The 15,492-nt window shown below is 39.0% G+C and overlaps 2 protein-coding genes and 1 long non-coding RNA gene across 6 annotated transcripts in view; all 3 read right to left on the bottom strand.

Moving 5' to 3' along the window:
- Positions 1–336, bottom strand: part of LOC307004105 — a 2,933-nt gene extending 2,597 nt beyond the window's left edge. Inside the window, exon 1 of the long non-coding RNA XR_013798915.1 lies at positions 60–336. This is a non-coding gene — a long non-coding RNA (uncharacterized lncRNA). The remainder of the gene's footprint in view (positions 1–59) is intronic.
- cdpf1 (cysteine rich DPF motif domain containing 1) overlaps positions 1–15,492 on the bottom strand; it is a 53,323-nt gene that overhangs the window by 31,892 nt on the left and 5,939 nt on the right. The window lies entirely within an intron of this gene.
- Positions 1–15,492, bottom strand: part of pparaa (peroxisome proliferator-activated receptor alpha a) — a 58,559-nt gene that overhangs the window by 26,614 nt on the left and 16,453 nt on the right. Inside the window, exons 5-8 of one of the 4 annotated variants that reach the window (XM_079622270.1) lie at positions 13,916–14,050; positions 13,084–13,197; positions 9,453–9,532; positions 3,926–4,016 (exon numbers count right to left, since the gene is read on the bottom strand). The gene's annotated coding sequence lies outside the window, so the exon portion shown is untranslated. Of the gene's footprint in view, positions 1–967; positions 1,111–1,425; positions 1,461–3,925; positions 4,017–9,452; positions 9,533–13,083; positions 13,198–13,915; positions 14,051–15,492 lie in introns of those variants that run through there. The other 3 variants (XM_079622268.1, XM_079622271.1, XM_079622277.1) reach the window with 3 other exon arrangements.

The raw sequence follows: 15,492 nt of genomic DNA on the forward strand, positions 1-15,492 counted from the left end.
GCCACTTCAACTAATAAAATTAGAACAAAACAAAAAAAGAGTAGCTTGCCTGTACTCACCATGCAGCGATGAACAACGGAAATGAAAACATGCTAGATCGACGTCATGACTTCACGCCACTAACCAATGAGAAGAGATGTTAGCGGGAAGAGACGTGCAGCCCCGCCCCAGGTGCGGCCCCGCCTCGATCGACGTCATCACCTTGCTCCTAACCAATGAGAAGCATTATGGGCGGAGCTGCACGTGCAGCCCCGCCCCAGGTGCACCCCCGCCCAAATCTGCAGGCTGCAGCCAGGTGCTTCTCGGCCGCCGCGCCCGCGAGTTCAGTTCACATCCGGGTCTTCGGGCACCGGTTCAAATAATGACGTGATTGGTCAACTCAAGTTGACAAGGTAACAACACGAGCTTTGATTGGTTCTTACTCCGGCTAACATTTTGTGGTTAGCTAGCGAGATTATATCTACGTTATATTTTTAATGTGCAACAATTGACGTTGGAAACAAGCAGTAATGTGCTCAACAACAATTTATAAAGCCAGTTATAAAAAATTAACCAGTTCCCTGGAGGAGATCTATCAAATCGAAAACTAAAGGAGAAAAACAGACTTGGCCCACTGCCTATAATGCATTACTGTACTTGTTACATCAAAAAGTAATCTGATTACATAATGCACGTTACTTGTAAATAATGTATTACTTTACTGGTTACATCAAAAAGTAATCTGATTACGTATAACGCACGTTACTTAAGTAAGGCTTTACTCTTTACATTAAAAAGTAATCTAATTACTTGCGTTACTCCAACATTGCTCATTTCAGATGAGATTGAAAACACCTGATCGCTAGTTTCCCCAGTCTGAAACCATCAATAGATCAATGTAGATTTCAGTCTGAGGTTTTCTCAGAGCTATATGTGTCACTTTTGAACATAATCAGAATTATCAGCATAATAAGTGTAAATGACATACTTCGGTAGACTGGAGAGAGCGTGAGTTGGGTTTCCAAAGGGTTGGACCTTCACTGGTTGTAGAGATCTTTGATGGAATCACGTCATGTTCTGATATTAACTATATATACACGTGAAGTTCACCTGTATGAAGTTCTTCGTCTGCTGTTGAACAGGAACAAACTCAATTGCGTTTGCAACAATTTAAGCCGTTATATTTTTTACGTATTTTTATATAATTGGTTTGTTAAATACACACTGTATTACTGTGTTATTACTGTACTATGTTTAGTTCAGTATTTATTCAGTTAAAACCAAAAATGCATAGCTACTGTAGTTCAAATCTTGTTTTTCGTGCCCTAAGAGAACAGTAAAAATACTGACTGAGGTTGTCATAATTCATGCATGAAATGGTTAAATAAAATAATATGACACATGTTGTCTCAATAATAAAGGTATGTTTACATAAAGAGGCTTTACCTTTGCCGTCTGATTAACTTTAATCTGATTTGTCTGATTGCATTTTTTCAGAGAGACTGTTACAATAATACGCCTCTACTGACACCTACTGGTGACTGGAGAACAAGTCCAATCCATTTGACCCTATGAATATCTGTCCATCATTAATAAATGAATAAATAAATATATATATGTATATATATATATATGTATATATATATATATATTTACTCTTCATTAGTCTAGCAAGGGTTTTTAAATCTTTCAGATGACACACAATGCTAATTCATGTATAAAGAACCAATTTAGTTTTTTTCTACTCAGCATCGTACTGTTATGCACTATTTCTGTATTGTATTTTAATCAATTTAGTTAGTTAAACCTTATTTTAATTATTATTTACTTAACTGTTTCCCCTTGTCACAACGATATTTTGTGCCAGATTCTGTGATGTATTTATTCATTCATTGACATTTTTCATCTATTTAGATAACATTAAGTATTTTGAATGAATTTAAAGACAATTCCTAATTATATTACATAGTGGTTTACCATAATTATATTGGGTTATTCAATAGTCTTTGTAAAGACAGAACAAAGCTCTCGAGGAGTGAAAGGGTAAAACCGAGGCAGTCACAGGGGAAAATGATTAAACTCTTTTTGAATGACTGTAATGTGCATAACAAAGTAGTTTTTCAATCACGACAACGGTGTTGCACTCCCCTAGGATATGCTGCCATTAGAAGCATGCACAACACCTGTTCCCAAAGAAACACAACTTTTTCAAGGTGACATGGCCCTCACATTCTGTCCTTTCTTGCTAATACTCCTCTCCTGTGAGTGCCAGTCTAGGGGCGCTCCTGTGGAGATCTGCCAGCCAGTGCCCATAAATTGTGCAGCAGTGAAAGGTCAGCCTGCCTACAGCCCTGTAGCTGTTAACATCGGCTAATGGCCGTCTGGAGCCATGGCCATGTTTTATTTACAATACAAGCTATGCTGGCAGAAGCACTCTGCCTGGCTTTGCATTGCATCTTTAATAAACAAATGAAATAATGCAATGCCATAGTCTCATTACATCCTCGTGCAGGAGACAGGACATACTCTTCAGAGCCTCAAACAGGAAATAAATGCGCCATAAATATAATCCATACCACCTTCACTTCATTAATAAAAAGAATGGCACGGGATATTCTTGAAAAATGCACCTTTTGTGTTCCACAGAAGAAAGACGTCACACTGGTTTGAAGAGACGTGAGGTTAGTAAATGTCAGAATTGAACTCATAATAGAGCATCATTACAAGATTATTTTTGACGTATCCTTTAACATCAATATCATAGGCAAAGAAAACAAATTCAGGCAATCTTTGAAATATCAAACGTTTTATTTCAGTTTGAAGCATTACACATCTGTGATGCATCAAGTCATGCGAATGCAGCTATAAATGGCAAGATCATCACAAGTAGAAGCTTGGAAAACCAAGACAATTAAGAAAAGAAAAAGAAAGAGTGAATGAACCGTGACTGGCGACGTTTTGCTGCCCTTCAGGGAAGGCAGTAGGTTGTATAGTTATCTCCTGATGGGGTAAAAACACAACCCTGAAACCACACAACCTACTACCTCACCCTGTACGAACATCACTGCTGAATATCCCACGACAGAGCAGCGACACATTATCTCACTTATCAGTGGTATTTTAACTACAACTCTTTTCTATCACCTATGATGTTTTGTAGATCCTATTCCATTTGAACCTATCCCACCTACATGCTTGTGTTTTCCTAGAAGCTGGCAGTTTACTCTTATTTTCTTTACAAAATGTGGGCGACAAGCTGCACTACACTGATATTTTGTCCAATCAAAAAGATTGTGACTTTGGTGTGACTGAAGGCTATTGGATATTTAATAAAAAGGGATAAGCCTTTCAATATGCAAACATTCTGATTCAAAAGGAAATAAGCTAATACAGGAAAGAAAAGAGATTTCATGTCTCTGTCATTTAAAATGATCTGTACTTTTTCTTTAAATCACCATACATGTTATCATTACCAAACTTAAAGGCTTGCATTATAATGCATCAAAACTGCATTGATGTGTACCTAACACAAATTTCACTTTTTTTGTGTGTGTGTGAAAAACTCATTTAAGCATAAAAGCATGTCTTTAATGAACCTGGAAATGTGTCATTTCTTCCTTCCTGTTGAGGTCCTCCATGTGATGCGATGGCACTACGGTCACTTCGGGAAAGACAGTAAGTTGTATAGTTATCTGACAGCAAGGGTTAAACCCTCAAACTATACAACCTACTACCTCACCCCAAACGACAGTCTCTTTCTTCCTGCAACGGAGCTTCCATTTCCTGTGTACCTTCTTGCTTTCTAAAATCTAATATCCAACTAACCTCATTAGGTGATCCTGCATCACAGAGCGGATGTAAGACACTCAAATGTGAATTGAAGACCCTGAGAGGGTACATATGTGGGCTAAAACTTTCCTGTGCACTAAATACACCCCCCTATCACCTCTATCTCCAAAGCTTCAGTCTGGGATCCTTCAAAACCATCAAGGTCACCAACATGAGAAAGGTAGATAGTCACCTCCTGGGTTTGCCATCTGTGAAAGGACGAGAGAGAGAGAGAGAGAGAGAGAGAGAGAGAGAGAGAGAGAGAGAGAGAGAGAGAGAAATTAGTCAGGCACAGAATTCACACTCTCAAGTCCCTACATCAGTTCCATGTCCTGTTTGACTTAAATCATCTGTTGTGCTGTGTGTCTGTCTACTGCTGACCCTGACGGGTGCATGAGAGGATTGGGACGGGGGTGTTTGGGAACTGGTGTGTGTGTGTGGTCAGATCGGGGAAGGTTCAGTGTGAGTGAGTAAGGCTGTGGGCAACAGTATGGTTTACCTCAGACAAGGGGGAGGCACACACACTGCTGACTCACACAACCCACGAACCTCACAGGGGTGAGTGGTCTCACACACACACACACACACACACACACACACACACACACACACACACACACACACACACACACACACACACACACACACACACACACACACACACACACACACACACACACACACACACACACACAAGTAAGAGAATATTAAGACTTGAATTCTTACCCTTTGGCAAAAAGCTTTCTTGTTTAAACCTCACAATTTTGTTAGATTTACTTCAGAAATTTGCAATAATATCAAAAATAAACAATATCTCAGTGCGCTCTGAAATGAAGTTTTTTTAAAAAGTAAAATTATTATACTTTTTAATGATGTTGAGATATTTGTACTAGAAACCCAGACAAACAATTAAGATCAAGTTGATATTTGCAGTGTGGGATTTGTTTTTTTAAACCTGGAAATAATGTTGCAATAAAATTTAAAATTGGGGGGCTATGCTGGACATATTAATGTACTATTTCCAGCACTATTTCTAGGTCATCTATAAAATTTGACATTGATCACATTAATCTTGACCACACAGACTGATACGGTCAGATTAAGTTCGATTAAACTTCAAGATGCTTTGGGATCATCTCAAATCACGTCGGAGAACACGATCCTCAGGTTTTACACAAACATGTGGAGTTCATATTTAAATTTCTTACTCAAATTGTTATTATATTGTGTTTTGTAAACATGACAATATATTTTGTAATGTGACGTTTTCTATATGAATAAAACACAACAATAAAGCCATTTTCCCTATAGTGGTCCAATCACTCTTTTCTCTCAAACATTCATAACACATCACACAGCCTTTTTTTTTCTTTAAGAGAAAGAGCTGACAGCAGACATCTCCGCTTGTATTACTGCCTGCTATACTTCACCTAAAGCTGGTTCATCAAAACCACCAAAGCCTTATGCACATTCGATTACTAACATCATTAAGAACATTATGGGATTATTAAAAAGCATCGCTACTGATAAAAGCAGGCAGGTTGCAGTTTACATTAGTAGTGAAACAAACCATAGATCATTAAGCTCTTGAATTACGGGTACACTTGAAAGCTTATGGAGTAGCTAACAGCCATAAGGTGGCGCTGTATACCAGAGACACATTTCCTCAGTAAAAGCCGTTCAGCGACAATAGGCCCATTATACCGAAATGCTGCTAAAAACAGAGATTCTTATTTCCTTTAATCACCGTCTGATACACTTTGTTTATATCCCTATAGCTTTGCATCAATACTGCAGGTACAAACGACAGAGAAATCTGTCGCATGATCTTTTGAAGCAACATTTTATTTGTTACATGATTTAAGAACTGTTGACTGACAGAATTACGCTCTGGCTGTTTTATCGCTCCTGAGGCAAAGCCATCTTCTGTGTTTGTATAATACATCTGTTCAAACAAAATCACAGAAAGCAAAAAAAAAAATACAAATAAATAAGACCTCATGTGACTTGCTGGAGGGGGAGAGATATCCCAGACTGATTACAACAGAGCGTGAATACAATGTCTGTAATGGACTTTGAGCTTGAACTTTAAACCGCAGATTACACAAGTGATCGGTATCATAATATTATTCTGTCTGGGCGGGCCATGGCTTCTTATACTTTTTTTTGTTGGAATTGTGAAAAATAAGAAATTTGAGGTAAAAAAATAAAATAAAAATCACAATTAGTTTTGATATAAATTTCAGTGAGACAAAGCACAAACCATCTCAATCACACAACAGCATTCAAGCCTTCGCTAAGACTGTTAGCGGCTCTTAGTCTCAAGACTTGCCCATGACATCATTTTAGTGTTGAACAATTACTCAGCTCCACCCCACCTTTTGTCACCTGCCAATCATGTCTGGCTCCTATTGTGCCCATGGGAAACAAGTTAGTTGAGCACTGCTATCCCTAAACGACCCCACAGTCTTTTACTCCGTTCCTTTTCACTTCACTATAGTGTCTATAAGAGTTTACTGGCTTAAGGATCTTGATTGTAAAGAAATGTAGAAGAAAATGTCTACTTCAGCCATCATAACCAAATTCTAAAACGACCGTGCCGTGGTTAAAAACTTAAATAATAGAGTTTTGTTGTAATTTATGAACTGTGTAAATTAGATATGGAACTACACTACACTTTTCTGTGGGTCTGCTATACAATTCAAAAGAGACATTTTAATGAATTAAATATAAATCTAAAATTTGAAAAACACTAAATGGATACATTTGTCTTTCATTCATTTTCAGTTTAAAATTAAAAAAGATCTTATGGTATTCCCTGAACACAAAATTATTAGCAATACAGCAAACAATATTTCTAATATTTTGAAGACATCTGTGTGCATTTTGTTCCAAAAGAAGACATTTTAAAGTCATAAAAATCAACATAATCAATCATCACTCCAACTTGCTGCTTTAAAAAACTCCTTAACTAAAACTAATCTATATCTCAAACACTGTAAGAACTTTTTTTTTTATTCTTCCTGATAGTATTAAATTAAATTGTATTTAGTTCCAAGTCAATATTCAAGTGAAATAACCATTCACAAATTAAGTTGACTAAATAAAATGAGAAACAATTTTTTTCAGCAAGAGAAAAGAAAACCCACAGAAACAAATATGTGTTCTTGAAATAATTTTTTAAATATTGGAGACATCCACACACAAGTATGCGAGTGTCCATCACATTCTCTGCTAATTTATTTTTATAATAACTATACATTAATACTGCATTCGGATGGTCATTATACAATTGCATTTGCATCAGTAATGCTGTTTAGTGTAAATCCTCTAATGTGGTTGAGATAAAATTACACAAAGTCATGGAATTATAATTCCATTAAACTGACAATTAAAATAACCTAAAATATAAAAACAAAAAAAAAGTAAGTGACATTGTTAAAAATCTATGAGGTTTCTAACGGTTTCAATCACTTTGTCACATATCCTGCATTAAATTCCACACTTGGAACTTCATCCGAAATCAACTAATTATCAATTCACAATGTGTAGCTTCTAAAATACACCTCTAAACAGAATGAAGGAGACATCTTTAGTCTAGACTGTGTGTGTGAGAGTACACAAGTATCTTTTGAAAAGGGTTGGGGTGGGGGGTGGGGGGGTCTAAACCCTTAACTATTACAGACACACACACACTGAGGCGTGGGAACTCTATTCAGAGCTGAATCAGAGGTCTATTATGGAGCACATGGCAGCAAGTGTGTCTGGGTGTGTGTGAGAGAGTGTGTGTATGTCTGTATGTGACAGCGAGGGCGGGTGTCTCAGTTAGTGCACACATGCTCGCTGCTCTTCGGCATGTCTGGGAATGCCTTTCCCCGGCTTGACACACATTTATTTCTAGTTTCACTGCAAAATTTTATAAAAAAAGATCCCACACAAGCACATAAAAAAAATAAAAAACCAATCCTTAAAATGACCATTTCAGTTCATTACCAATGAATGTTTCATCTTTATTTAGTGTAAACTAGTCAGCATTTCTGTTAAAACCACATACATTTTCACACACACACAAAAAAGACAAATATGTAGTACAAATGACTAAAAGGGGTAAGTTTATCCGGAATATCTGCTCCTGCGCCAACCCCCCCTCTTCGTTCTTTAGATGATGCCACCTGCTCTGTTCTTTACACTATACATCATCTCTGGAGCACTCCATTCACAACCAAAAAAAGGGGTGGGGGAGGGCACTGCCAACCCAATGTGCATTTTGTGCCAACACACTTCATCAGCACTGCCCCTGGCGTTCTCACTCGTGCTAATAAACAGCCTGCTATGAGCCAAAATCGTTAGTTTGAACGATGAAACACAACTGTTTACTTTTATGCCTGTAAATCCTACATGGTATGTATTAATCAAACACAATGCTATTTTTTGTCAAATAATCCTTAATCATCATCCAGAGATCAGCTGTTAAATTCTGAAATCTCAGCGACTCTAAACATGATTTTACTTATAAATTATTTAAAAAAATTACAAAAGAGCCTTAGAGAGTTGTTTAATGTGTGTGTGTGTGTGTGTGTGTGTTTTTGAGACAGAGAGAGAAAGTGTGTGTGTAACAAAAAAGAACACTGTGATATAATTTATTTTACGCAAGCCTAAAATTTCAATAAAATACATCTTTACAAAATGTAAAAAAAAAAGACTTCAAGTAACACATAAAATGTTCAGATTCAGCAAATGCCTTCTTTAAGCACACAACTAGAATGTATATTACAGGTAATTTTTTTAATAAATTACAAAAATTGTTCTACGCTAAATTCAATTGAAAGTCAAAGTATTTAAATACGTGTAAATTTAAACAATAATATATTTTTGAGTCAAATTGACTAAAATGTTAGTTGAATTTGCATGCCTTTACATCTCCATTCAAATAATTTAAAATAAGCAACCAAAAAAAGGAAACACTCATTGGAACAATTAAATAATTACCGCAAAATAATTCCTCATTTCTTCTAATTTGAATGCATAATTGCGCAAACTAACCTCTGACGTGGCGTATACAATGCTTCTATCCATAAGCGCCCATGTTATAATTTAAATAATAATATAAAAATAACATTAAATAGGAATCGCAATGAACAGTTCATAAGATAAACGACAGTACAATGTGATAATCAAACACAAGGCCCTACGCAAATAGCTGAGGTCCATTCACTGTTAAAGTGCTCCAGTAAACACACAAGGAATGCATCAGAAATAAAGGTTAATTTTTAAACACCTTTTCCCGATAACACGACTCAAAACTCTTACTCCCTAAAAGTGTACCTCTTCTCAGTCACTAAAACATTAACCCCAAAACTATGCACTGTGGAAGGTCGACTACAGAGGTACATCGTGTCTGTTAGTTGCTGATATGAAATGCCTTTACATTCCTCTAACGCCATTTTCCTTAGGAAACGTACCATTCATAAATCGTTCAACCCCCCCGTATAAAGCGTAAAACCAAACCGAAAAATATTACGCAAAAACATTCGAAAGACAAAAAACAACAACATTTGAATCGAGAAATACATTGGAGAAAACGAAAAACAAACTAAATATGCAGAAATACCACATACTGTATAACTCAAAAATTCGCAACTTACCTCATAATATTGACATGCATCAGTAGATAGAAACATTCCAGGGCAAGTGCTGAAGGCCTTTTCTACTCACTTCACCAGTCCTGTGTTGAAGGAGAGAGCAAGGGAGGGAGAGAGGGAGAGAGAGAGAGAGAGAGAGAGGGGGGGGGGGGGGGGGGGGTAGATAGATAGGAGAAGAAGAGGCAGTGAGCTTTCCACAGCAGGTACAAGGACCAAAGGAGGTAGGCCGGGGGGCCAAGCCAATCCTTCCACTCCAGCTGCGTGTCCACAGCGCTAGGCTACACGTCTGCCTGCGGTCCCCAGATCTGGGACAACCGGGCCCTGGCCACAATAGCAGCCCGAGAGACGCGTGTGTCGGCCTATCTTCCAGTTAACAAGTCTTTGAATGAGGAATGTTAGCAAACAGACAAACAGAATGTCCGCTGCATGTTAATGTCCCAGCCAGTCCGATCGCAGCATTGGCCCAGGCGTATGAATAATTCAGAAGCTTGAAAACAGAGCCCCCTCCCCTTTCCACCCCCCATGACTAAAATGCCTTCAGTGGCTGAAGAGCGCCAGAGAAGTGAGAGAGTGTTGTGAGAGAGATAGAGAAGAAAAGTATTTCAAATCTTAGCTCCAAACATTTCTATTCAGCTGAACGCACGCAACCGCGCACGCACTCGGTCACCACAAACTTCTTTCGTTTCATCGTGCAACATATTTCTTTCTTACGATCGAGGCATCTCTCACTCAGTGCCTTTTTATGTCTTTTGTTTGGAATTGGCACCTGTCCCAGAAAAAGCTCCGACACCGCACCGCCCTCCCGCTCTCCTTTCAGAGAGAGGGAAGAGAGGGAAAGAGCAAGAGAGAGAAAAAGAACTGTATGTGTGTGTATGAGAGAGAGAGAGAGAGAGAGAGAGAGAGAGGGAGGCGCTAAAGTGATAGAACTCCAGGCGCCTCCCTTCTCCGAGACACGCAACTAGCAGGGAGAATACAGCCATTTTCAAAGCTCAGCAACAGAAAGGATCCGTTAACCCCTGGCGAGGATGAGAAATGGCATACACCTCCCATCTGCCGTAAATGCACCGTTTGAAAGTGTCTCAAGGTAACGAAACCGCAGAAGAACACGCCGACGAGGTTTAGGGAAGTGGCGGAAAAAACGCTGAGGAAAAACTGAAGTGGCAGAGAAGCTGCTTGAGCCAATCAGTTGTGCTACAGGGTTAAAATCCTGTGAGTAGTAGAAATCCCTCCTTCTCTTGGCACGGACTGGGTGAAGGGGTGGGGACTGTACTGTGGAAACAGCGGTAGAGGCTTTTTTTCATTTCTATCTGCACAGAGAGAGAGAGAGAAGGAGGGAGGGAATTAGAGGAGAAGAGAGAGGGAAAAATGAAGTGGGGGGAAAAAAGTTGATGATGAAACCGAGAGGCAGTGGAGTACGTGAGCAATCTTTTTTTTTTTTAATCATTGCTCCAGCCAGTGAGCGAGAGCTCGAGTAGGGAGGGAGGGAGGGAGGGCTGAACAGTGGAAGGAAGCATGACACAGACTCCGGTTCACCCGGAGAGTGCACAGAAACATACGCTCACACCAGTAACGGACCATTCAAAACACAATTTACAGAGCGTGCACACGCTCCACCGCCAAAACTAAACTCGATCCTTGAAGCTGTCCTCTGGCTCGAATGCATTGAACAACAAAACAAGTAATCTCTCAAAAAGTAATACAAAAACCCTCAGCAGTTAAAAGACGACCATACCATGATGTGGGATTCTGGGAAAAGTGAAGTGCGCAAATGTTGTGGTGTCTTTCTACATCTGCAAACATTAACGGGACCTCCTCCCACTGCCCCGAGAAGGAGTTGAGAAGCAACAGGCGTATGGGTGAGACGGTCTGGAGGTGAAACATCTGTCGCAGTTTGCAGGGAGATATCATCTGCAGTGTTCGCATAGACACACACACACACACACACGTACACACACACACACGTACACACACACTGCACCCACAGCCTACCTGAGAATCCGTCCAGTGGAGGAATAATTAGCTGAGCGTGCCACCAATTGTGTTTTTCAATCTTTTAGGGTGCACCTCCGTCATGCCTCCCTTTTGAATCCAAATTCAAGCGTGTGAGGCAGTCCGGTGGTGAGGATGCAGAAAACAGACTCAAGATTTCGTTATTCTGTAGCTTATTTTACTAACAATCCTTTGTGCATCTACTGCACGCTCATGTAAGCGTGCCAGTACTGTCTAGAGCAAAAACTTTTTTTTGTTTAATCAATGCGAATTAATACAAGTTCAAACAGATGATTTCTCTACTGCGAACAAGCCCAAAAAGAATTCAAAAACACATACCAAAGCATGCTAGTGTGGGGCCTGCGCCTGATTCTGTTCCTCGGACCGCCAGTGTGATATCACAAACAGCTTTTCTGTGTTTAGCGAACTAAATAGTTGATAAAAGCATGCTCGTCAACCAGTGAACATGGCTGCGCGGAGGGTGCTGCTGCTCATCAGGCTGTCACACACACACACACACACACTGACGTGGAGGAGGGACTGAAAGCACCTGATCCGCCCAGATTTGCCTGCCTCGTTCTCGGCCTCCTCTTTCTGGCTCCCTCATGGCACTGACCTCTCATTACACACACACATACACACACACTCTCACACACATAGATATTTGGTTCCTCCTACATACCACACACCACACCCTCGATTAAACACCAAATCTGGGCCGAGTCGCACCCGTATAAAACCATTACAGCTAAATCAAATTCCAAGCGCTCAGCCCTCTCCTTTTTAAAGTCCGATTCCCTAATGGCAACAGGTCATGCTCTGGCACGAGGTACGACGCGTCCACGTCACATTGCGCCACTTCTGTCGGCCAATCACGAAGAGGGCGCGTCTCACAAGAGAAAATGTGCAACCAAATCCAACCTTCTCATTTTTTAAACCACATTATCTCTATTTTACTTCTCATTCTCTGTTGCTGATTCACAGGCGTTCATTTTCCTGCTTGTTTACTATAGGAGCTGCTAGTGGGGAGTCGCAAATTGACGCACGTGTTGTGTTGTACATTGCATTAAAGTTCATTTGAGGATACAATTTTGGTTTTGGGTCGGCTGCCAACTCCCAAACAGTGAGCTGTTCTGTAAGGCCCCATCCTTCACAAGGCTCAGAGACTATGATCAAACGCCAATCAAAACAAACTCTTTATGGTACTTTTCAGGGCTCAACCTCAGAGCACTTTAATGCACCATCGCTGAGATCATTTTAAAAAGACTCTCATGTGATTTGAAAAGCGTGTATGTGTTCTGGGGTTAAAGTTACCAAAGAGCGATAATGGCTATAGCAAGTTTCAAGTTGCTGTCGTCGCAAAGTTAAAAAGCACAGCGGACAGGTCACTTTTTCCAAATGTCAACATTTAATAAGTGCATTCGACACAGTTTATAGATAGATATCAAAAAATAATAATTTTGTGGAGCGTTATATCTATGGAATATCAAAAATGAGGCAGAGAGAACAAAATGGTCAGCATACATATGCATGTGACGTTCTGAATAAACACTGAATACTAAAATGCACATTAACCCTTTTAAACCGGAATGAGAGATTGAAGCAGATATCAAATTCACAATCTAAAATAATGAAGTATACTTACAAACAAACAATGTAAAGCCATTCACCATCACGGATTTTAATAACCATCTGTAGGAGCTTAACAGTATATTTTCTTTTCCTCCAGAATGAACATCGGGGTCTCCAGCACAATCAACTAGAAAAAATGTAAAAAAAAAACATCTGAAGGAATGTGTTGCACATGCACATCATTGAGCTGCAATTTTCCACTCATAATTATGCTTTTGTGGAGATGGCAATGAGTAAACATGACATGAGCTTCTTTAACCTAAAATTTTTCATCCGTGCTCTGGGAGAGCAAAAAAAACTAAAACAAGTGTCTCAACACTCCCATCCCATTAAGCAAAAACTTAATTAAAACACAACAAGACAAGCCTGGCACAGATTTAAAAAAGCGTCTCTGTCCTTCAGTCGGTGGCCTAGTTCATTGCACTTCCACTTTAAGAGAAAAAAGCAGCAAGTTTAAGATCTGAAATGTTGAAAAAGTCTCTGCAAAGGTCTATAGTTTACATACGTATAGAGAGGAATACATGTTCAATAAAAAAATGTGCCCCTACATAAACATGACCAAATGGACTGAATGTGAAGGCACCGTGTATCTGTAGAAGATATTTCAGCCAATTTAGCAGTATTTTGCACAACATGACAACAAACAAAACAACTGAGGAATTGACCAGAAAACCATAGCAAGATGAGGGACTGGTTGCACAAACTGCTAAGACTAGTCTTAAAAGTTAGTCATCAAATTTTTCTCTTTATAACTTTTTGAAATCAGTTTCATAAAAACATAGATTGGTCTAATTTGATTAAAAAAAAAAATCAGTTGGCAAACTGCTAGTTGGTCATATTTGGACTTTCATAATGGTTATGTTTATGCAAGAATACATAGAGGTAGCAGTGAGATTGCAGCGGTGGTGGTCTCTCCTGGGCCCCGTGGGCACGCGTCAACAGGGCTCCTCAATTACAGAGGTGAAATCTGAGGTCAGCCTCTGTAGAGAAAGGAACAAAGGGCACGACCCACAGGTCAGAAGTGCTAGACTGGGAGCAAGCTGGTCCCCATTGAGAGGGAGGGTGCTGTTTGCTTTGTGTAGGAAGAGTACTAAAACACAGACAAACAGAGATTAAGAGGTGAGCCCCTTAGGACTGTCACTCGGAGGGCCCCTCCATCAACTCCGATTAACTCCCTTGACCTCTGGCTGCCGTTAGAACGAAGATGCTTAATGACCCTTACGGCTCGCCGCACCACTGACAGAAACGTGAGCGGAGCTCTGGCGATTGGCTGACACCAACTGACAACATAATAATAATAATGCATTTCTTTATAAACAATATTCAAATCTTGATGAGCTGAATATTAATATTAATAATATAAATAAATTAATACATTCATGTTTTATTAAATAAATGACTACAAGCAGAAAATAAACAATTAAAAAAATTATATTTGTTGTTTTATTTTAAACTATTTACTATTCGAATATTATTCATAAAAAAACTACCTTAAATCCTCACTTACTGTCCAAAATTAATATTTATTCATTTGTATTAATTTATATGTATAGACCTTTTCACAATACATATTTTTTCAAAGCAGCTTTACAGAAAATGCGTCTACATTACAATTTAGAGTGATCTGTTATCGGAAGTGATTGTGTCCAAGTTATCTATTTCAGTAATTTACATTATACAAATCACACATTAAGCTTATCATGTATTAATTTAAACAATGTATGAATTACTATTTCACACAATAATAATAACTACTATGAATTAAGAGATATAATAATGGATTACACTGAGAAATATCAAAAGAAAATTTACTGCAACTGATTCTGTGGATGTGATACAATTTTACCACAAACATGGAAGATGTGACACACACACACACACACACACACACACACACACACACACACACACACACACACACACACACACACACACACACACACACACACACACACACACACACACACACACACACACACACACACACACACACACACACACACACACACACACACACACACACACACACACACACACACACAATGAAGCTAATATGAGGACAACTGTTTTTCTGTTAAGTAGAAAAGTAGATGACATTTTTAAATCATAAGCTACTGGTATGGTATTGTCTAGGAATTTGCCATCCCTGCCCTAGCAGCGCAAACTACTGCGTTTAAAAAAAGTCTATAATTCTATGATTTAAAAAAAATAAAAAATTCTAAATAGCTTTTTATAGGGCAGTAAGAATACCTCTATGTGAAGGAACATAAGCAACAATAACTCAAAGTAGAAAATAATTAATGTCAATGTTTCGGATCCATCGGGACACGGCTGCATAATTTCGCAAGGGTGGGGCAAGCTGTGCTACAGTAAAGGTCTGAAATCACAAAATGGAGGACAGTTAGACAACATGGCGGTCACC

Source organism: Phoxinus phoxinus (genome assembly GCF_949152265.1).
Source record: "Phoxinus phoxinus genome assembly, chromosome: 9".
Classification (NCBI taxonomy): Eukaryota; Metazoa; Chordata; class Actinopteri; order Cypriniformes; family Leuciscidae; genus Phoxinus; species Phoxinus phoxinus.